Source organism: Hordeum vulgare, chromosome 6H (assembly GCF_904849725.1).
Source record: "Hordeum vulgare subsp. vulgare chromosome 6H, MorexV3_pseudomolecules_assembly, whole genome shotgun sequence".
NCBI lineage: Eukaryota > Viridiplantae > Streptophyta > Magnoliopsida > Poales > Poaceae > Hordeum > Hordeum vulgare.
The window spans coordinates 340248676-340269016 of NC_058523.1; positions in this window are offsets into that span (position 1 = coordinate 340248676).

The window sequence follows — 20341 nt, forward strand, 5'->3', positions numbered from 1 at the left end:
AACATCACCATCCACAAAACCTTTTATGTTCTACTCGAGATAACATCTATGCATGAACCTAGATCATGATGCCACTGTTGGGGAACGTTGCATGGGAAACTAAAATTTTCCTACACCCACGAAGACCTATCATGGTGATGTCCATCTATGAGAGGAGATTAGATCTACGTACCCTTGTAGATCGCTCAGCGGGAAGCGTTAAGAAACGCGGTTAATGTAGTGGTACAACTTTGTGATTCAAATCACCGTCGTCCCATGATCCGTCCCTCGATCCGTTCCGATCTAGCGCCGAACGGACGGCACCTCCGCGTTCAACACACTTACAGCTCGACGGTGATCTCGGCCTTCTTGATCTGGCAAGCAAGACAGAGAAGAAGATGAGTTCTCCGGCAGCCTGACGGTGCTCCGATGGTGGTGACGATCTACTCCTGCAGGGCTCCGCCCGAGCTCCGCAGAAATCTGATCTAGAGGTAAAACTATGTGGAATAGCCTTGAGTTGCACATGGCAAAGTTGTGTCTCAAAAAGGCCTAAACCACCAATATATATAGGAGGAGGGTAGGGGCTAGCCTTGGGGCACAAGGGCTCCAAGGGTGCGCCAGCCGCTAGGGAGGAGGAGGACTCCTCCTCCAATTCGGTTTGGGAAGGAGGAGTCCTCCTCTTCCTTCCCACCTCCCTCTTTCCCTTTTTCTTCTTCTTTTCCTTTGGTATTTTTACATGTGGCGCCATAGCACTCTTGGGCTGACTCCACCAGCCCACTAAGGACTTGGTGTGCCACCTTAGGGACTTGGGATCACTCCTGGGAGGGTGGGCCCCTCCCGGTAAACACCCGGAACCCATCCGTCACTCCCGGTACACTGCCGGAATTGCCCAAAACTTTCCGGTGACCAAATGAAACCATCCTATATATCAATCTTCGTTTTCAGACCATTCCGGAAACCCTCGTGACATCCATGATCTCATCCGGGACTCCGAACAACATTCGGTAACCACACATATAACTCAACTATACTAAAACATCATCGAACCTTAAGTGTGCAGACCCCGCGGGTTCGGGAACTATGTAGACATGACCCGAGATACTCCTCGGTCAATATCCAATAGCGGGACTTGGATGCCCATATTGGATCCTACATATTCTTTGAAGATCTTATCGGTTGAACCTCAGTGCCAAGGATTCATATAATCCCGTATGTCATTCCCTTTGTCCTTCGGTATATTACTTGCCCGAGATTCGGTCGTAGGTATCCGCATACCTATTTCAATCTCGTTACCGGCAAGTCTCTTTACTCGTTCCGTAATACAAGTTACCGTGACTTACACTTAGTCACATTGCTTGCAAGGCTTGTGTGCGATGTTGTATTACTGAGTGGACCCCGAGATACCTCTCTGTCACACGGAGTGACAAATCCCAGTCTTGATCCATACTAACTCAACGAACACCTTCGGAGATACGTGTAGAGCACCTTTCTAGTCACCTAGTTACGTTGCGACGTTTGATACACACAAGGTATTCCTCCGGTGCCAGTGAGTCATATGATCTCATGGTCATTGGAATAAATACTTGACACGCATAAAACAATAACAATAAAATGACACGATCAATATGATACGTTCATAGTTTGGGTCTAGTCCATCACATGATTGTCCTAATGATGTGATCTAGTTATCAAGTGACAACACTTGCACATAGTCAGAAAACCTTGACTATCCTTGATCAACTGGCTAGCCAACTAGAGGCTTGCTAGGGACATTGTTTTGTCTATGTATCCACACATGTATCTATGTTTTCATTCAATATAATTATAGCATGGATAATTAACGATTATCTTGTAATAGGAAATATAATAATAACTATTTATCATTGCCTCTAGGGCATATTTCCAACAGGAACATAAGGCAAAACTCAAAACTAGATCACATTAAAACTTTATTCTACTAGATCAAGGTATTACCAAAAAGATTGAACGGAGAAAAACAAAGAAAGTAAAAGATGTGATGGTGATACGATGCTGGGGAAACTCCCCCAAGCTTGGCACAAGCCAAGGGAAGTGCCATATACCCATGTGTTTAAGTTGTCTTTCTTCGGAGGTGGTGGTTTTATCTTCTTGAGGATGATGCCCCTTGGAATGCGATTCTCCTCCTCAAGCTTATTATTTCGCTGTCTGAGATCCATTATTTCCTTGCAAAGTTTTCCAGTGATGGTTAGAGCTCCCATAACCCATTGATGTTCCATTGCTGTGGGAGAAAAAGCAACACTCGTTTTCATATTTTCATAAGTAAGAAATTTAGCCTTGGATGGGATAACCGTATTCGGAATTGCTGAGCTCTGAAGTTCTTCCAACATGGCTCCAGGTTGTAGACGACATGTAACTTCTTGGTCTTCCTCCATAGCATCTATCCTTTTCAAGTCATCCTACATTTGTTCCTCCGTGGCCTGGCGAAGTGGTTGGCTTTGCTAAATGCTCCAGCCCCCAGTGTCAGGTGAATGGCACGGCTCACCCTGAACGGCTCTTGTGAAGACATATTGCTCCAAATCTGCTGCAGAAACATCTCAAGACGAAAGCAAGAGATATTGTCATGATACGAAGGTCAAAACTTTTGGGAGATTATATAATGAATTTTTACTGACCCGAAGGAGTATTCCACAAGAAAACGGATTCCGGAGGGTACACGGGGTGGACACAAGCCTGCAAGGTGCACCTAGGGGGGTAGGGCGCACCCCATGGCTTGTCACCTCCTCGTGCACTTTTCGGGCTTCTTTGATTTTTCTTAATTTTTTTAATATTCTGAAAGTGATAAAAATTGCCATTGGAAAAGTTTTGGAGTCGGTTTGTTTACCGTAACACATACCTATTACTTTTCGGAGTGTGAAACGTTCTTATAGGCCTCCCTAATATACTCTTCCGGAGTTATGGTATTGACAATATTGGTTTCAACATTTATGGGAATACCTTTGATATAATGATTGATTCTTTACCCATTTACCACCTTCAGATCTGTGCCTTGGGCATTGTTGATCTTGATGGCACCGGAACGATATACTTCCTCGATAATGTAAGGCCCTTCCCATTTAGAGAGAAGTCTTTTTGCAAAAAATCTTAAACAAGAATTGTATAGCAAGACATGATCACCTACATTGAATTCACGCTTTTGTATCATTCTATCATGCCATCTCTTAACTTTTTCTTTAAACAACATAGCATTCTCATAGGCTTGGGTTCTCCATTCATCAAGTGAGGTAATGTCAAATAACCTCTTCTCTCCAGCAAGTTTGAAATCATAGTTAAGCTCTTTAATTGCCCAATAAGCTTTATATTCTAGCTCTAGAGGTAAGTGTCATGCTTTACCACAAACATTTTATATGGAGACATACCCATATCGTTTTTGTAAGCGGTTCTTTAAGCCCATAATGCATCGTTAAGTTTCTTAGACCAATTCTTTCTAGATCTATTAACTGTCCTTTTCAAGATCAATTTAATTTCTCTATTGCTCAATTCTACTTGACCACTAGACTGAGGATGATAAGGAGATGCAATTCTATGATTAACATCATACCTAGCAAGCAATTTATGGAAAGCACCATGAATAAAGTGTGAATCACCATCAGTTATTAAATATCCAGGGACTCCAAATATAGGGAAAATAACTTCTTTCAATATTTTAATAGAAGAGTTATGATCAAGACTACTAGTTGGAATAGCTTCTCCCCACTTAGTAACATAATCAACAACAACTAGAATATGAGTATACCCGTTGGACATTGGAAAAGGTCCCATATAATCAAAACCCCGAACATCAAAGGGCTCAATAAAAAGAGAGTAATTCATAGGCATTTCATGACATGTACTAATATTAACAATTCTTTGACATTCATCACAAGACAAGACAAACTTACGAGCGTCCTTGAAGAGAGTAGGCCAATAAAAACCAGATTGTAATACCTTGTGTGTGGTTCTATCTCCAGTGTGGTGTCCTCCGTAGGCCTCGGAGTGACACTTGTGTAGGATCTGTTCCTGTTCATGCTCAGGTACACAACGTCTAATAATACCATCTACTCCTTCTTTATAAAGGTGTGGATCGTCCCAAAAGTAATGTGTTAAATCAAAGAAGAACTTTTTGTTTTGTTGGTATGTGAAACTAGGCGGTACAAATTTAGCAACAATGTAGTTAGCATAATCAACATAACAAGGAGCATTGTGTGAAGCATTTATGTCAATTAATTGTTCATTAGGAAAGCTATCATAAATAGGTAGTTGGTCATCAAGAACATTCTCTAATCTAGACCAGTTATCCGCTACGGGGTTATCAACACCCTTTCTATCAATAATATGCAAATCAAATTCTTGTAGAAGAAGAACCCATCTAATAAGTCTAGGTTTAGCAACTTTCTTTTCCATAAGGTATTTAATAGCAGCTTGATCAGTGTGAACAGTTACTTAGGAATCAACAATATAAGGTCTGAACTTATCACAAGCAAATACAACTGCTAAAAATTCCTTTTCAGTGGTAGCGTAGTTTCTTTGAGCACAGTCTAGAGTTTTACTAGCGTATTGGATGACATTTAATTTCTTATCAACTCTTTGCCCTAGAACAACACCAACAACATAATCACTCGCATCACACATAATTTCAAAGGGTAGGTTCCAATGAGGTGGTTGAACAACAGGTGAAGTGATCAAGGCTCTCTTAAGAATTTCAAATGCTTCTACACAATCATCATCAAAAACGAATGGAACATCCTTTTGCAAAAGATTAGTGAGAGGCTTAGAAATCTTAGAGAAGTCTTTAAAAAACCTCCTATTGAAACCAGCATGATCAAGGAAACTTCTTATACCTTTGAAATCTATCGGACACGACAGTTTTTCAATAGCATCAACTTTTATCAACTTCAATACCTCTTCCGGAGATATTGTGTCCCAAGACAATGCCTTCATTAACCATAAAGTGAAACTTCTCCCAATTGAAGACAAAAATAGTTTCTTCACATCTCCGCAAAACTCGATCAAGTTTGCTAAAGCAATCATCAAAAGAAGTTCCGTAAATGGAAAAATCATCCATGAAAACCTCAATAATATTTTCACAAAAGTCAGAGAATATAGCCATCATACATATTTGAAAGGTAGCAGGTGCATTGCATATGTCTATAAGCAAAGGTACCGAAAGGGCAAGTAAAAGTGGTCTTCTCTTGATACTCTTTTGACACAGGTATTTGAGAGAAACTAGAATAACCGTATAGAAAGCAAAAAATATGTATGTTTGGATTGTCTTTCTAGCATTTGATCAATAAAAGGTAGCGGGCAATGATCTTTCCTAGTAGCTTTATTTAATTTCCTAAAATCAATTATCATTCTATATCCTGTAACATTTCTTTGCGGGGTCAATTCATTTTTATCATTAGGAACAACGGTAATACCTCCCTTTTTAGGGACACAATGAATGAAACTAACCCATCTACTATCAGCAATAGAATAAATTATACCTGTCTCCAGAAGCTTTAGTATTTCATTTCTTACCACTTCCTTCATTTTAGGATTTAATCGTCGTTGGTGATCAACAAATGGTGTAGCATCACGCTCCATATTGATTTTGTTGCTGACATAGAGTGGGACTAATGCCCTTAAGATCATCAAGAGTATATCCAATAGTAGCACTGTGCTTCCTCAAAGTTTTCAATAATCTCTTTTCTTCATGCTCTGAAAGGTTAACACTAATAATAATAGGATATATATCCTTTTCGTGAAGATAAGGATACTTGAGAGTATCAGGTAATTTTTTGAGCTCAAACATGGGATCACCCTTGGGTGGAGGAGGATCCCTAAGTATTTTAACAGGTAGGTTGTGTTTCAAAATAGGCTGCTGATCAAAGAAAATCTTATCTATTTCATTCCTTTCATTCATATGCATATCATTTTCATTGTCTAGCAAATATTGTTCTAAGGGATCAGTAGGAGGCACAGCGATAGAAGCGAGACCAATAATTTCATCTTTACTAGGCAATTCTTTGTCATGGGGTTCTCTACGACATTTAGAGAAACTGAACTCATGAGACACATCCCCAAAACTTATAGTAACAGTTTCTTTTTCACAATCAATATTAGCATCAACAATATTCAAGAAGGGTCTACCGAATATAATGGGACAAAAAATCTCTTGTGGGGAACCAAGAACAAGAAAATCAGTTGCATACTGTATTTTCCCACACAAGACTTCAACATCTCTAACAATCTCAATTGGTGCAATACTATCTCTATTAGCAAGACTGATGGTAATATCAATTTCTTCTAATTCAGGTGGTGCAATATTATTCATTATTTCTTGGTATAAGGTAATGGGATATGCACTCACACTAGCACCCACATCACATAAGCCATGATAACAATGATCTCCTATTTTAACAGAAACAACAGGCACACCAACAATAAGTGTATGTTTACTTTTAGTATCATGTCTAGCAATTCTAGCAGCTTCATCACAGAAAAGAATGACATGCCCATCAATATTATCAACAAAGAGATCTTTAACCATAGAAATATTAGGTTCAACTTTAATTTGTTCGGGAGGTATATGTGTTCTAGTACAACCCTTACGAACCAAAGTTGAAGCTTTAGCATGTTCCTATATTCTAACAAGAAAGGGTGGTTTCTCAATATAAGCAGTAGGAATAACATGATCAACATTATGAATAATAGTTTCTTATTCAACTTTAATAGGTTCAATTAATTTAACTTCAATGGTAGGATGATATTTAAACCACTTATCCTTGGGGAGATCAACATGAGTAGCAAAAGATTCACAGAATGAAGCTACTACCTTAGAGTAAAGTCCATATTTAGTGCTAAAATCACGAAAAGCATCGGTGTCTATACATGATTTAACACAATCAAACTTAAGTATTATACCTAACTCATTACCTTCGTTGAGTTCCCAATCTTTGGAGTTGCGTTTAATTCTTTCGAATAAGTCCCATTTGAATTCAATATATTTCTTCATAAAGGAACCAACACAAGAAGTATCGAGCATGGATTGATCATTACGAGAGAGCCGAGCATAAGATGAATAATATTTTTTTCTCGGGAGCTCATGATTGGGCATGAATATAACATTGACTTAAGCCTCCCCCAAGCTTGAGCGATTCTTTCTCCTTCACGAGGCCAAAAATTATAAATATAATTCCGATCACGATGAACCAGATGCATAGGATAAAACATCTGATGAAATTCCAATTTCAATCGGTTGTAGTCCCATGATCCAATATCATCAATACCACGTCAACGCCTTTTACTTCAAAGATAAAGGAAAGACCTCCGTCTTCACATCATCCCCGGGCAGACCTGCAAGCTTAAATAATCCACAAACTTCATCCACATAGATTAGATGCAAATCAGGATGTAGTGTTTCATCTCGTGCATAAGGATTAGCTAGCAGTTTTTCTATGATACCCGAAGGAATTACATAATAAATATTTTCATTAGGTGCAGAAGTTTGAGGAGCATCTCTTTGTGCTTCCGATTGAGGTGAAGATACACCAAACAAGCCCCTAAATTTCAGCACAATATATAATTTTTTCCTTACCAAGTTCCACTCAGCAAAGACGCTTCACTCCCTGGCAACGGCACCGAAAAATAGTCTTGATGAACCACAAGTATAGGGGATCTATCATTGTCCTTTCGATAGGTAAGAGTGTCGAACCCAACGAGGAGCGGAAGGAAATGACAATCGGTTTTCAGTAAGGTATTGTCTGCAAGCACTGAAATTATCGGTAATAGATAGTTTTGTGATAAGGTAATTCGTAATGGGTAGCAAGTAACAAATGTAACAAAGGTGCATCAAGGTGGCCCAATCCTTTTTGTAGCAAAGGAAAAGCATGGACAAACTCGTATATAAAGCAAAGCGCTCCCGAGGACACATGGGAATTTATATCAAGCTAGTTTTCATCATGCTCATATGATTCACGTTCGTTAATTTGATAATTTGGTCTGTGGGTGGACCGTTGCTTGGGTGCTTCCCTTACTTGGACAAACATCCCACTTATGATTAACCTCTCTCGCAAGCATTCACAACTACGAAAGAAGAATTAAGATAAATATAACCATAGCATCAAACATATGGATCCAAATCAACCCCTTACGAAGCAACACATAAACTAGGGTTTAAGCTTCAGTAACTCTAGCAACCCATCATCTACTTATTACTTCCCAATGCCTTCCCCTGGGCCCAAGTAATGGTGAAGTGTCATGTAGTCAACGTTCACATGACACCACTAGAGGAGAGACAACATACGTCTCTTCAAAATATCGAACGAATACCAAATTCACATGATTACTTATAGCAAGACTTATCTCATGTCCTCAGGAACAAAAGTAAGTACTCACAAAGCATATTCATGTTCATAATCAGAGGAGTATTAATAATCATTAAGTATCTGAACATATGATCTTCCACCAAGTAAACCAACTAGCATCAAGTACAAGGAGTAATCAATACTACTAGCAACCCCTAGGTACCAATCTGAGGTTTGAGACAAAGATCGGATAAAGGAGATGAACTAGGGTTTGGAGAGGAGATGGTTCTGATATAGATGTTGATGGAGATTGACCCCCTCTCGATGAGAGGATCGTTGGTGATGACGATGGCTTCGATTTCCCCCTTCAGGGGAAGTTTCCCACGCAGAATAGCTCCGCCGGAGCTCTAGATTGGTTATGCCGAAGTCCCTCCTTGACACGGCAGCGCTTCACACCGAAAGTTTTGATATGATTTTTTCCAGGTCAAAACCCTTCATATAGCAGAAGATGCGAACCGGAGGCCTGCCAGGGGGCCCACAAGCCTGGAGGGCGCGCCGAGGGGGGTAGGACGCACCCCCTGGCTTGTGGCCACCTGGTGGGTCCCCTGATGTATTTCTTTTGCCCAATATTTTTATATATTGCAAAATAATTCTCCATAAGTTTTCAGGACTTTTGAAGTTGTGAAGAAAAGGTCTCTCATGTTTGCTCCATTTCTGGTCTAGAATTCCACATTGCGGCATTCTCCCTATTCACGTAAACCTTGTAAAATAAGAGAGAAAATTCATAAGTATAGTACCATAATGTGTATTCAAAGCCCATAATGCAATAAATATTGATATAAATGCATGATGCAAAATGAATGTATCACCACCCCACAGGTATAGGTGAAGCAGATCCACACGGTTTCGATGCTACACAGCTGAAGTGGGAATTCGACGATGGCAGTGGTCGTATGTACGTGTGATATGTCTCCAATGTATCTATAATTTTTTATTGTTCCATGTTGTTATATTATCATTCTTGGATGTTTTACAATCATTTTATAGTCATTTAATATCATTTTTTTGGTACTAACCTATTGACATAGTGCGAACTGCCAGTTGCTGTTTTTTGCATGTTTTTTACATCGCAGGAAATCAATACCAAACGGAGTCCAAACACAATGAAACTTTTTGTGGATTATTTTGGCCAGAAGACATCCAGTGGGTGAGGAACGCACCTGAGGGGAGCTCCGATGGGAGCACAACCCAACAGGGCGCGCCTGGGGGCCCAGGCGCGCCCCTGTGGGTTGTGCCCTCCTCGTTGGCCTCCCGCACCGCCTCTTTGCTCTATAAATACCCCAATATTCCAGAAACCCTAGGAGGGGGACGAAAATCAATTCTAGCCGCCGCAGAGTCCAGAAACACCAGATCCAATCTAGACACCATCACGGAGGGGATCATAATGTCCATTGGTGCCTCTCCGATGATGCCTGAGTAGTTCTTTGTAGACCTACGGGTCCGTAGTTAGTAGCTAGATGGCTTCCTCTCTCTCTCTTGATTATCGATACAATGGTCTCTTGGAGATCCATATAATGTAAGTCTTTTTCCGGTGTGTTTGTTGGGATCCGATGAACTTTGAGTTTATGATCAGATCTATGTTTTTATCCATGGAAGTTATTTGGGTCTTCTTTGATCTCTTATATACGTGATTTATTATAGCCTCGTATTGCTTCTCTGATATTTGGGTTTTGTTTGGCCAACTTGATCTATTTATATTGCAATAGGAAGAGGTGCTTTGTGATGGGTTTGATCTTATGGTGCTTGATCCAAGTGACAGATAGGGAAACAACACGTATGTATTGTTGCTATTAAGGATAACAGGATGGGGTCTATTTCTACATAAATAGATCTTGTCTACACCATGTCATCGTTCTTATTGCATTATTCCATTTTTCCATGAATTTAATACACTAGATGCATGCTGGATAGCGTTCGATGTGTGGAGTAATAGTAGATGATGCAGACAGGAGTCGGTCTACTAATCTTGAATGTGATGCCTATATAATGATCACTGCGTGAATATCGTCATGATTATTTCAAGTTCTATCTTGCCCAGCAGTAATTGTTTGGGTCAATTACACTTCTCCCCTAACTTGAGCCACCACCTGGGATTTGCCCCTAGTTTTCTGGTATGCTAAAAAATACCCCTCTCCCGTCTCTGGCCTTTACAGAAATCCCCCTCCGGGCCGTTTCCGTCGGGTCAATGGTCTTTGACCGGTATCTAGACGTCTGTTGGACATTTTGGCCCCTGGTTCTTACATGTGGGCCCGCATCAAAACGTTATCCACTCGCTCACTCTGTTTCTTCTACCTTGCGACCACGCACGGACTGCAGCAAGGTGATTCACCGGCGGCGCATGAACGACATCGTTCTGGAGCTCACGCAGTGAGGCCGCATGGATGCGTGAGGTGCACATCCACGCGGCCTCATTGCCTGAGCTCCAGAATGATGTCGTTCGTGCGCCGCCTGTGAATCACCTTGCTCCAGTCCGTGCGTGGTCACAAGGTAGAAGAAACAGAGTGAACGAGTGGATAACATTTTGATGCGGGCCCACATGTAAGAACCAGGGGCCAAAATTTCCAACAAACGCCCAGTTACCGGTCAAAGACCATTTACCGATGGAAACGGTCCGGAGGGAGATTTCTGTAAGGGCCAAAGACGGAAGAGGGGTATTTTTGAGCATACCTGAAAACTAGGTGCAAATCCTAGGTGGTGGCTCAAGTTAGGGGGAGAAATGGAATTGACCCTAATTGTTTTCCCACCGTTTGCTATTTTTCTAGAGAGAAGCCACTAGTGAAACATACGGCCCCCGGGTCTGTTTTCATCATATTTTCCTTTGCGATCTATTTTCATTTGCTTTTATTTTCAGATCTATGAAACCAAAAATACAAAAATACCTTGCTGCAATTTATTTGTTCCGCGATCTATTTATCCTATCTACCACTTTTACCTCACATTATTTGCCTATATGGAGGCGCCGTACCCGAAAGGGATTGCCAACCCCTTTAACACGTCGGTTGCGAGTATCTATTATTTTTTGCAGGTGTTGTTTATGTGGTGTGAGGAGGTTCTCCTACTGGTTCAATAACCTTGGTCTCATCACTGAGGTAAATACCTACCGTCGTTATACTGCATCATCCCTTCCTCTTTAGGGAAATACCAACGTAGTTCGAGCAGACATCAAAAGGAATTTCGGACGCCGTTGCTGGGGAAGATCGAGTCAAGATAGTCTCCCGCCAACGTGCCAACTTCTGGCACCGTTGCCAGGGAGGATCTTCATCATAAACCAGGTTCCTAATCACAAATCTCATCTCCTCGCAATTTACATTATTTGCCATTTGCCTCTCGTTTTCCTCTCCCCCACTTCACAAAAATTTGTTGTTTTATTCACTCTCTTTTTTGTTTTCCATTTTCTCATCAGATCTGTTTTTGAGTGCAATCTTGTTGTGAAGTCATCATGACTCAAGATAACACCAAGTTGTGTATTTCTCAAATACGAACAACAATGATTTTATTAGCACTCCGATTGCTCCTCCCGCCACTAGTGCGGAGTCTTGTGATATTAATACTGCCTTGCTGAATCTTGTTATGAAAGATCAATTTGCCGGTACTCCTAATGAGGATGCCGCGTCCCATCTTAACACATTCGTGGAATTATGCGATATGCAAAAGAAAAAATATGTGGATAATGATGTTGTGAAGTTGAAATTATTTCCTTTTTCTTTGCGAGATCGTGCAAAAATTTGGTTCTCTTCTTTGCCTCACAATAGTATTGATTCTTGGAACAAGTGCAAGGATGCTTTTATTACTAAGTATTTTCCGCCCCAAAAATTATTTCCCTTCGAACCCAGATCATGAATTTCAAGCACCTTGAACATGAGCATGTTGCACAATCTTGGGAAAGGATGAAATTGATGCTAAGGAATTGCCCAACTCATGGGTTAAATCTTTGGATGATCATACAAATTTTTATGCGGGGTTGAATTTTTTTTCTCGTAATCTTTTGGATTCCACCGCAAGGGGTACTTTTATGGAAATTACGTTAGGTAAAGCTACTAAGTTGATACACAATATTATGGCCAATTACTCACAGTGGCATACCGAAAGAGCTCCTACAGGTAAAAAGGTTAATTCGGTAGAAGAAATAAATTCTTTGAGTTAATAAGTTGATGCTCTTATGAAGTTGGTTGCTAATAAAAGTGCTCCTATTGATTTTAATGATGTTCCTTTGTCTACTTTGATTGAGAAAAATAGTGATGCCATAGATGTGAATTTTATTTTCGCGAAACAATTTCAATAATAATGCTTATAGTGGTAATTTTAATCCTAGGGCTTTTCCTAGTAATTCCTCTAATAATTATGGTAATTCCTATGATAATCCTGCTTATAATAATAATAGAAACACCTCTCATCTTGAGAACAATATTAAAGAATTTATCAATACTCAAAAAGCATTCAATACTTCGATAGAAGAAAAGTTGAATAAAGTTGATGATTTGTATAGAAGTATTGATAGCATTTCTCGTGATGTAGAAACTCTCAAGATGAAATTTTTTGTGCCTAAAGTTGAAGAATAAATTAAAGCTCTTTATGTTTCTATGGATGAAATTAAGAAAAGAACCGTTATGCTTAGAGCTAAAAGAGAATTTTTAGAAAGAGTGTTTTCTACTGATTACTTTCATAAAAGTGATGAAGATCTTAAAATGATTGGTGTTTCTTCTATTTATTCTTTGTTTAGCAAAATTAAGATTAATGAAAAAGGGACTAGAGAAGAGTCAACTTTAGTTAGAAGGCGTCCCTATGATTCGGATGGTGAAAATATTGTTGAGAAAATTGATAAAAGTGGGTTTGAAGAGGTCAAGACTTTAACTAGTGATGTGCCCAGTATTTTGGATTAAAAAGACTTTAGTTATGATAGTTGCTCTTTGGTTGATTGTATTTCTTTGTTGCAATCCATGATAAATTCACCCCATGCTTATGAACAAAATAAAGCTTTTAATAAACATATTATTGTTTCTATGACGAAAGCTTTTGAATAAAAATTGAAATTAGAAGTTTCAATTCCTAGAAAATTGCATGACGAGTGGGAACCTACTATCAAAGTCAAGATTAGAAATTATGAGTGTTTTGCTTTATGTGACTTGGGTGTTAGTGTTTCTACAATTCTGGAATCTTTATGTGACGTGCTTGGTTTTGCCAATATTGAAGAATGCTCTTTAAATTTGCACTTGGCGGATTCTATTATTAAAAAGCCTATTGGAAGAATGAATGATGTTCTTATTCTTTCAAATAGGAATTATGTGCCCATAGATTTTATTGTTCTTGATATTGATTGCAATCCGTCTTGTCCAATTGTACTTGGTAGACTGTTTTTACGTACAATTGATGTCATGATTGATATGAAATAAGGCAATATTAAATTTCAATTTCCACTAAGGAAGGGAATGGAACACTGCCCTGGAATAAGAATTAGGCCACCGTATGGATCTAGAAACAAAGATGACAACTTTTAGATCCTACGTGTTATGCCTAGCTAGGGGCGTAAAACAATAGCGCTTGTTGGGAGGCAACCCAACTTGTATCTTTTCGATTTTTGGTTTTCTTGTTGTTTTAAATAAAATAAGCAATTATACCTCTGGTTATATGTGTTTTTTGGTTTAAATTAGTGTTTGTGCCAAGCAAGGCCTTTGGGATGATTTGGGTGAAAGTTGATTTGATCTTGCTGAAAAACAGAAACTTTTGCGTTCACGAAATTATTTTTCGTTTTTAACATAAGAATGCTTTTGAGTTGATTCTTTTTGCATAAGATTAATAAACTAATTATTCATGTCTTCCTAATTTTTCATAAGTTTTGAAGTTACAAAAGTATTCGAAGTAGTCAGATTGCTACGGATTGATCTGTTTCTGACATATTCTGTTTTCTTTGTGTTGTGTGCTTGTTTTGATGATTCTATGGTTTTATTTGATGAGTTTTTTCCATATAGAAGTTTTAATACGGTATATATAATGCAAAAATAAAATATGAATAGGTTTGTAACGGTACTTATAGTAGTGGTTTGCTTTCTTATACTAACTGATCTCATGAAGGTTTTATTGAGTTTTGTGTGATTGAAGTTTTCAAGTTTTGGGTGATCTTACGATGGATGAAGGAATAAGGATTAGCAAAAGGCTAAGCTTGGGGATGCCCGAGGCACCCCAAGATAATATTCAAGAAATAGCAAGCAACTAAGCTTGGGGATGCCCCAAGTGGCATCCCCTCTTTCTTCTAACAACCATCGGTATTTTACTTGAAACTATATTTTTATTCATCACATATTATGAGTTTTGCTTGGAGCGTCTTGTATGATATGAGTCTTTTCTTGTTTTTCTTTTTGTTTTAAGTCTTGAATCCTTGCTGGACACACCTTTTTGAGAGAGCCAAAAATTATGCTATGCTTGCTCCTATGCTTCACTTAAATTTTTAGAGCCATGGATTTTCTCTAGTACTTCACTTATATCTTTTTGAGCACGGTGTGCTTTGTTATTTTTGAAGAAATGCTCTCATGTTTCACTTAGATTTATTTGGGAGAGTAAATTTTTTAATCAATTCTCTCTTGGTTCACTTATATTATTTTGAGAGAAAGAAAAATTATGCTCATGTTCTTCACTTGAATTTCTTTGAGCTTATAGAAAGCAACATATGAAAATAGTCCCAAAGTGATAGATATCCAAGGAGGATATAATAAAAACTTTCATGAAAATCATTGGGCAAAATAAACTTGATTCTTAGTAATGGTTTTGAGATATGAAGATATGATATATGAGTCATGTTGATGAATAATTATGGTTTAGTAAGAATATCGATGTTAAGGTTTGTGATTCCCTATGCAAGCACGAAAGTCAATAGTTATGCAATGAAATTTATATCCTACTTCTGGTGCATTATTCATTGTTACCTATGCTTAATGCTTGGGTACGAGATTTTTCGTTTCTCGATTGGTCCCTTCTCAATATTTTTGCTAGCCTTTATTTTGCACTAAGTATGATCACTACTTGTGCATCCAAAACACTTTAAACCAGTTTTGCCATATGAGTCCACTATACCTACCTATATGCGGTATTTCCATGCTGTTCTAAGAAAATTTGCATGTTCCATCTCTAATTTTCAAAATGAATTTCTTTTTGTGTGCTCTACTGATACGTCTCCAACGTATCTATAATTTTTGATGGTTCCATGCTATTATCTAGTCAACTTTGGATGTTTTGTATGCATGAATATGCTATTTTATATATTTTTTGGGACTAACCTATTAACTCAGTGCCAAGTGCCAATTCCTATTTTTTCGTGTTTTTTACCTTTTTCAGAGGAGAATATTAAACAGAGTCCAAACGTAATAAAACCTAGAGAATGATTTTTTCCATAACAGAAGACACGCAGGAAACTTGAGAACCAAGGCAGGGGACCTCGGAGGAGGTCACAAGCAACCCAGGCCCGACCTAGGGGGGAGGGCCTAGCAGGCTTGTGGGCCCCCTGTGGCTCCCCTGCCCAACTTCTTCCGCCTATAAATTCTCCAAAAATATGAAACCACGGGAGAGAGCTACAAAAATACTTTTCAGCCACCGCAAGCTTCTATCTCCGCAAGATCCCATCTGGGGCATGTTCTGGTGCCCTGCCGGAGGGAGGATTCGGATACAGAGGGCTTCTTCATCAACACCATTGCCTCTCCGATGATGCGTGAGTAGTTCACCACAGACCTTCGGGTCCATAGCTAGTAGCTAGATGGCTTCTTCTCTCTCTTGGATCTTCAATACAAAGTTCTCCATGATCTTCATGGAGATCTATCCGATGTAATCTTCTTTTGCGATGTGTTTGTCGAGATCCGATGAATTGTGGATTTATGATCATATCATCTATGAATGTTATTTGAGTTTCCTCTGATCTCTTATATGCATGATTTCGTATCCTTGTAATTCTCTTCGAGTTGTGGGTTTCGTTTGGCCAACTTGATCTATAATTCTTGCAATGGGAGAAGTGCTTGGTTTTGGATTCATACCGTGCGGTGTCCTCACCCAGTGACAGAAGGGGTAGCGAGGCACGCATTGTGTTGTTGCCATCAAGGGTAAAAAGATGGGGTTTATATCTATTGCATGAATTTATCCCTCTACATCATGTGATCTTGCTTAAGGCGTTACTCCGTTTGTTATGAACTTAATACACTAGATGCATGCTGGATATCGGTCGATGTGTGGAGTAACAGAACTAGATGCAGAAAGTATCGATCTACTTGTCTCGGACGTGATGCCTATATGTATGATCATTGCCTTAGATATCATCATGACTTTGCGCGGTTCTATCAATTGCTCGACAATAATTCATTCACCCACCGTAATACTTGCTTTTATGAGAGAAGCCTCTAGTGAACACTATGGCCCCCGGGTCTACTTCACATCATATTTTCAGCTTTACACTTTTACTTTGTTGCACTTTTCACCTTCAGATCTCACCTTGCAATCAATCGTGAAAGGGATTGACAACCCCTTTATAGCGTTGGGTGCAAGCTTGTTTGTTTTTTGCACAGGTACTTTGGAGACTTGCCTTGATACTCCTACTGGATTGATACCTTGGTTCTCAAATTGAGGGAAATACTTACTGCTACTATGCTGCATCACCGTTTCCTCTTCAAGGGAAAAACCAACGCAAGCTCAAGAGGTAGCAAGAAGAATTTCTGGCACCGTTGCCGGGGAGTATTAGGTCAAGAATAGTCTTCCTCCAACGTGTCAATTTCTGGCACCGGGGACTATTCTAAGTGAAGCTTATCCAAGTAACTGTCGCAAACTCATCTCTTTCATTTACTTTTTTGCCTCTCGTTTTCATCTCCCCCACTTCTGAAAAACAAAAATTTACAAAAATATGTGCCTTTTTCGTTCGCCCTTTTCTTTCGCTTGCTTTGTGTTTGCTTGTGTGGGATAGTCTACCTATCCTTATGGCTAGTCCTATCGCTTTGAACGATACTCCCGAGAGTGAAGTTCTTAATTTCAAACACAATGAGGGAGAAAATTTAAAGGATGCTTGGTATGGGATTTGCAATGCTCAGAATAGATCTACTCGTAAGCAATCTACTTTCGTTCTGCTTCGCAACTTTTATGTGGGAATTTCCCCTTGGAATAGGTATGTTCTTGACACAATAATAGGTAGAAATTTCTTGGGTAGCCATACCGTTGATTCTTATGGTGCCTTAATAAATTTGGTAGGCTCACCCCCACTCATGGTTAATGGAACTACCTTAACTTTGGAGCTTGTGATGCGTAGGTTGGATATCATTGAAAATAAAGTTGCTACGATTGAACTCATTGAAAATTTGGATAAAAAGATCCACAATCAAATCACTCAGTATGGATCCAAGGTGGGAATTACTTTGAAAAATTTAAAGGAGAGGGAACCCACAATTAACGAAAATCTAGGTCATGATTCCGCTAGAATTGGCAAACTAGAGGACGTTATAACCAACTTGGGTTCCGCTTTTGCTGTTGTTCAGAACACTCCAAATTTCACCCACAATAAGGCCACCAAGTTTGTCTTTGTTCCTAAAAGCAGTGGTGAACCATCTAGTAAGAGAGATGAAGATCTTAGAATGTTGAGGGTTCTCCCTACTTATGGTTTGAGCACCAAAGACGATGATACTTGATTCTATCGCCTTATGCCTAGCTAAGGGCGTTAAACAATAGCGCATGTTGGGAGGCAACCCAATGAATTTATATTTGCTTTTTGCTTTCTGTTTTGTTATGTCCACACCATCATAATTCTGTGATGATTGTGTTCTTTGTGTTTATTTTTGTGTTTGTGCCAAGCAAAACCTTCATGATCAGTTTTGGTGATGGTTGTTTGATCTTGCCGAAAAAGACAGAAACTTTGCGCTCACGAAATTATTTTTAATTCCTATCCAGAAAGAGATTTTGAGTTGATTATTTGCTGCTGGTTGATATGCCAATTTCCCTAATTGTCATAGTTGTTCAGCATTTTTGAGATACCATAAGTATACGAAGTATATAGATTGCTATGGGCTGGTCTATTTTTGACAAATTCTGTTTTTGTTGTGTTGATTGCTTATTTTGATGAAACTATGGATAGTATTGGGGGGTACTAGCCATGGAGAAGTGGGAATACAGTAATCCAACATAAGTCTAAAGAGAAATCAAGTTTGCTACAGTACCTAAAGAGTTGGTAGTTTGTTTTCTTGAGCTAATGACATCACGAGTTGCTGTTTAAGTTTTGTGTTGTGAAGTTTTCAAGTTTTGGGTGATGTTCTCATGAACAATGGGATAAAGAGTGGAAAGAGCTCAAGATTGGGGATGCCCAAGGAATCCCAAGCCAAATTCAAGGACACCAAAAGTCCTAAGCTTGGGGATGCCCTGGGAAGGCATCCCTTCTTTCGTCTTCAATCCATCGGTAACGTTACTTGGAGCTATATTTTTATTCACCACATGATATGTGTTTTGCTTGGAGCGTTATGTATTATAGGAGTCTTTTCATTTTGTTGTGTCACAATCATCCTTGCTGCACACCTTATTGAGAGAGAGATGCACTCATCGTGATTTTGCTACAATACTCATTGAGCTTCGCTTATATCTTTTGAGTTAGGAAATTTAGCTTGCATGTGCTTCACTTATATCTTTTGAGCTAGATAACTTTGCTCTAGTGCTTCACTTAAATATTTGTAGGGCACGGTGGTGTAATATTTTGGAGAAATAAGAACTCTCGATCTTCACTTATATCTTTTTGAGAGTGCTCTCACTCAGCAACTTGGTAATTGGCTTGTACTATGAAAGTAGTCCAAAAGATGATAAGCATCCAAAGAGGATATAATAAAAACTTCCATATTCATGTGCATTGATTATAAAGAGAAGTTTGATTCCTCTCAATTAGTTTTGAGACATGGATTTGGTAATATTAGAGTTATGTTAGTAGGGTGTTGTGAATCTAGAAATACTTGTGTTGAAGTTAGTGATTCCCGTAGCATGTATGTATGGTGAACCGCTATGTTAGGAAGTCGGAGCATAATTGATTTATTGATTGCCATCCTTTGTGTTGTGGTCGGGATCGCGCGATGGTTAAACACCTACCAACCCTTTGCCTAAGAGTATGCATTTAGCACTTTGTTTCGATTACTAAAAAAACATTCACAAAAAGTATATGAGTTCTTCATGACTAATGCGAGTCCACGGTATAGATGTACTTTCACCTTCCACCATTGCTAGCCTCTCTAGTGCCGTGCAACTTTTGCCGGTGCACAAACCCACCATATACCTTCCTCAAAACAGCCACCATATCTACCTATTATGGCATTTTCATAGCCATTCTAAGATATATTGCCATGCAACTTCCACCATTCCGTCCCATGACTTGTGCCGTCACTTTCATATTGCCATTGCATGATCGTAAGGTAGCTAGCGAGATGTTTCAACATCATACGCTAAGCTAGATCGTTGCACATCCCGGTACACTGCCGGAGGCATTTCCTATAGAGTCATCATTGGTCTAAGTGTTGAGTTGTGAGGAAATAAAAGTGTGATGATCATCATTATTAGAGCATTGTCCCATGTGAGGAAATAAAAAAAGAGGCCAAAGATGCCCACCAAAAAAAAGAGAAAAAGAGAGAAGGGACAATGCTACTATCTTTTTCCACACTTGTTCTTCAAAATAGCACCATGTTCTTCATGATAGAAAGTCTCTTGTTTTGACACTTCCATATACTAGTGGGAATCTTCATTATATAACTTGGCTTGTATATTCCAATGATGGGCTTCCTCAAAATTTCCCTAGGTCTTCGTGAGCAAGCAAGTTGGGTGCACACCCACTAGTTCTCCTTTTGAGCTTTCACACACTTCTAGCTCTAAGTGCATCTGTCGCATGGTAATCACTACTCATTCACATTGATATCTATTGATGGACATCTCCATAGCTCATTAATACGCCAAGTCAATGTGACCATCTCCTCCTTTTTGCCTCACAACCTCCACCACACTCTATTCCACCTATA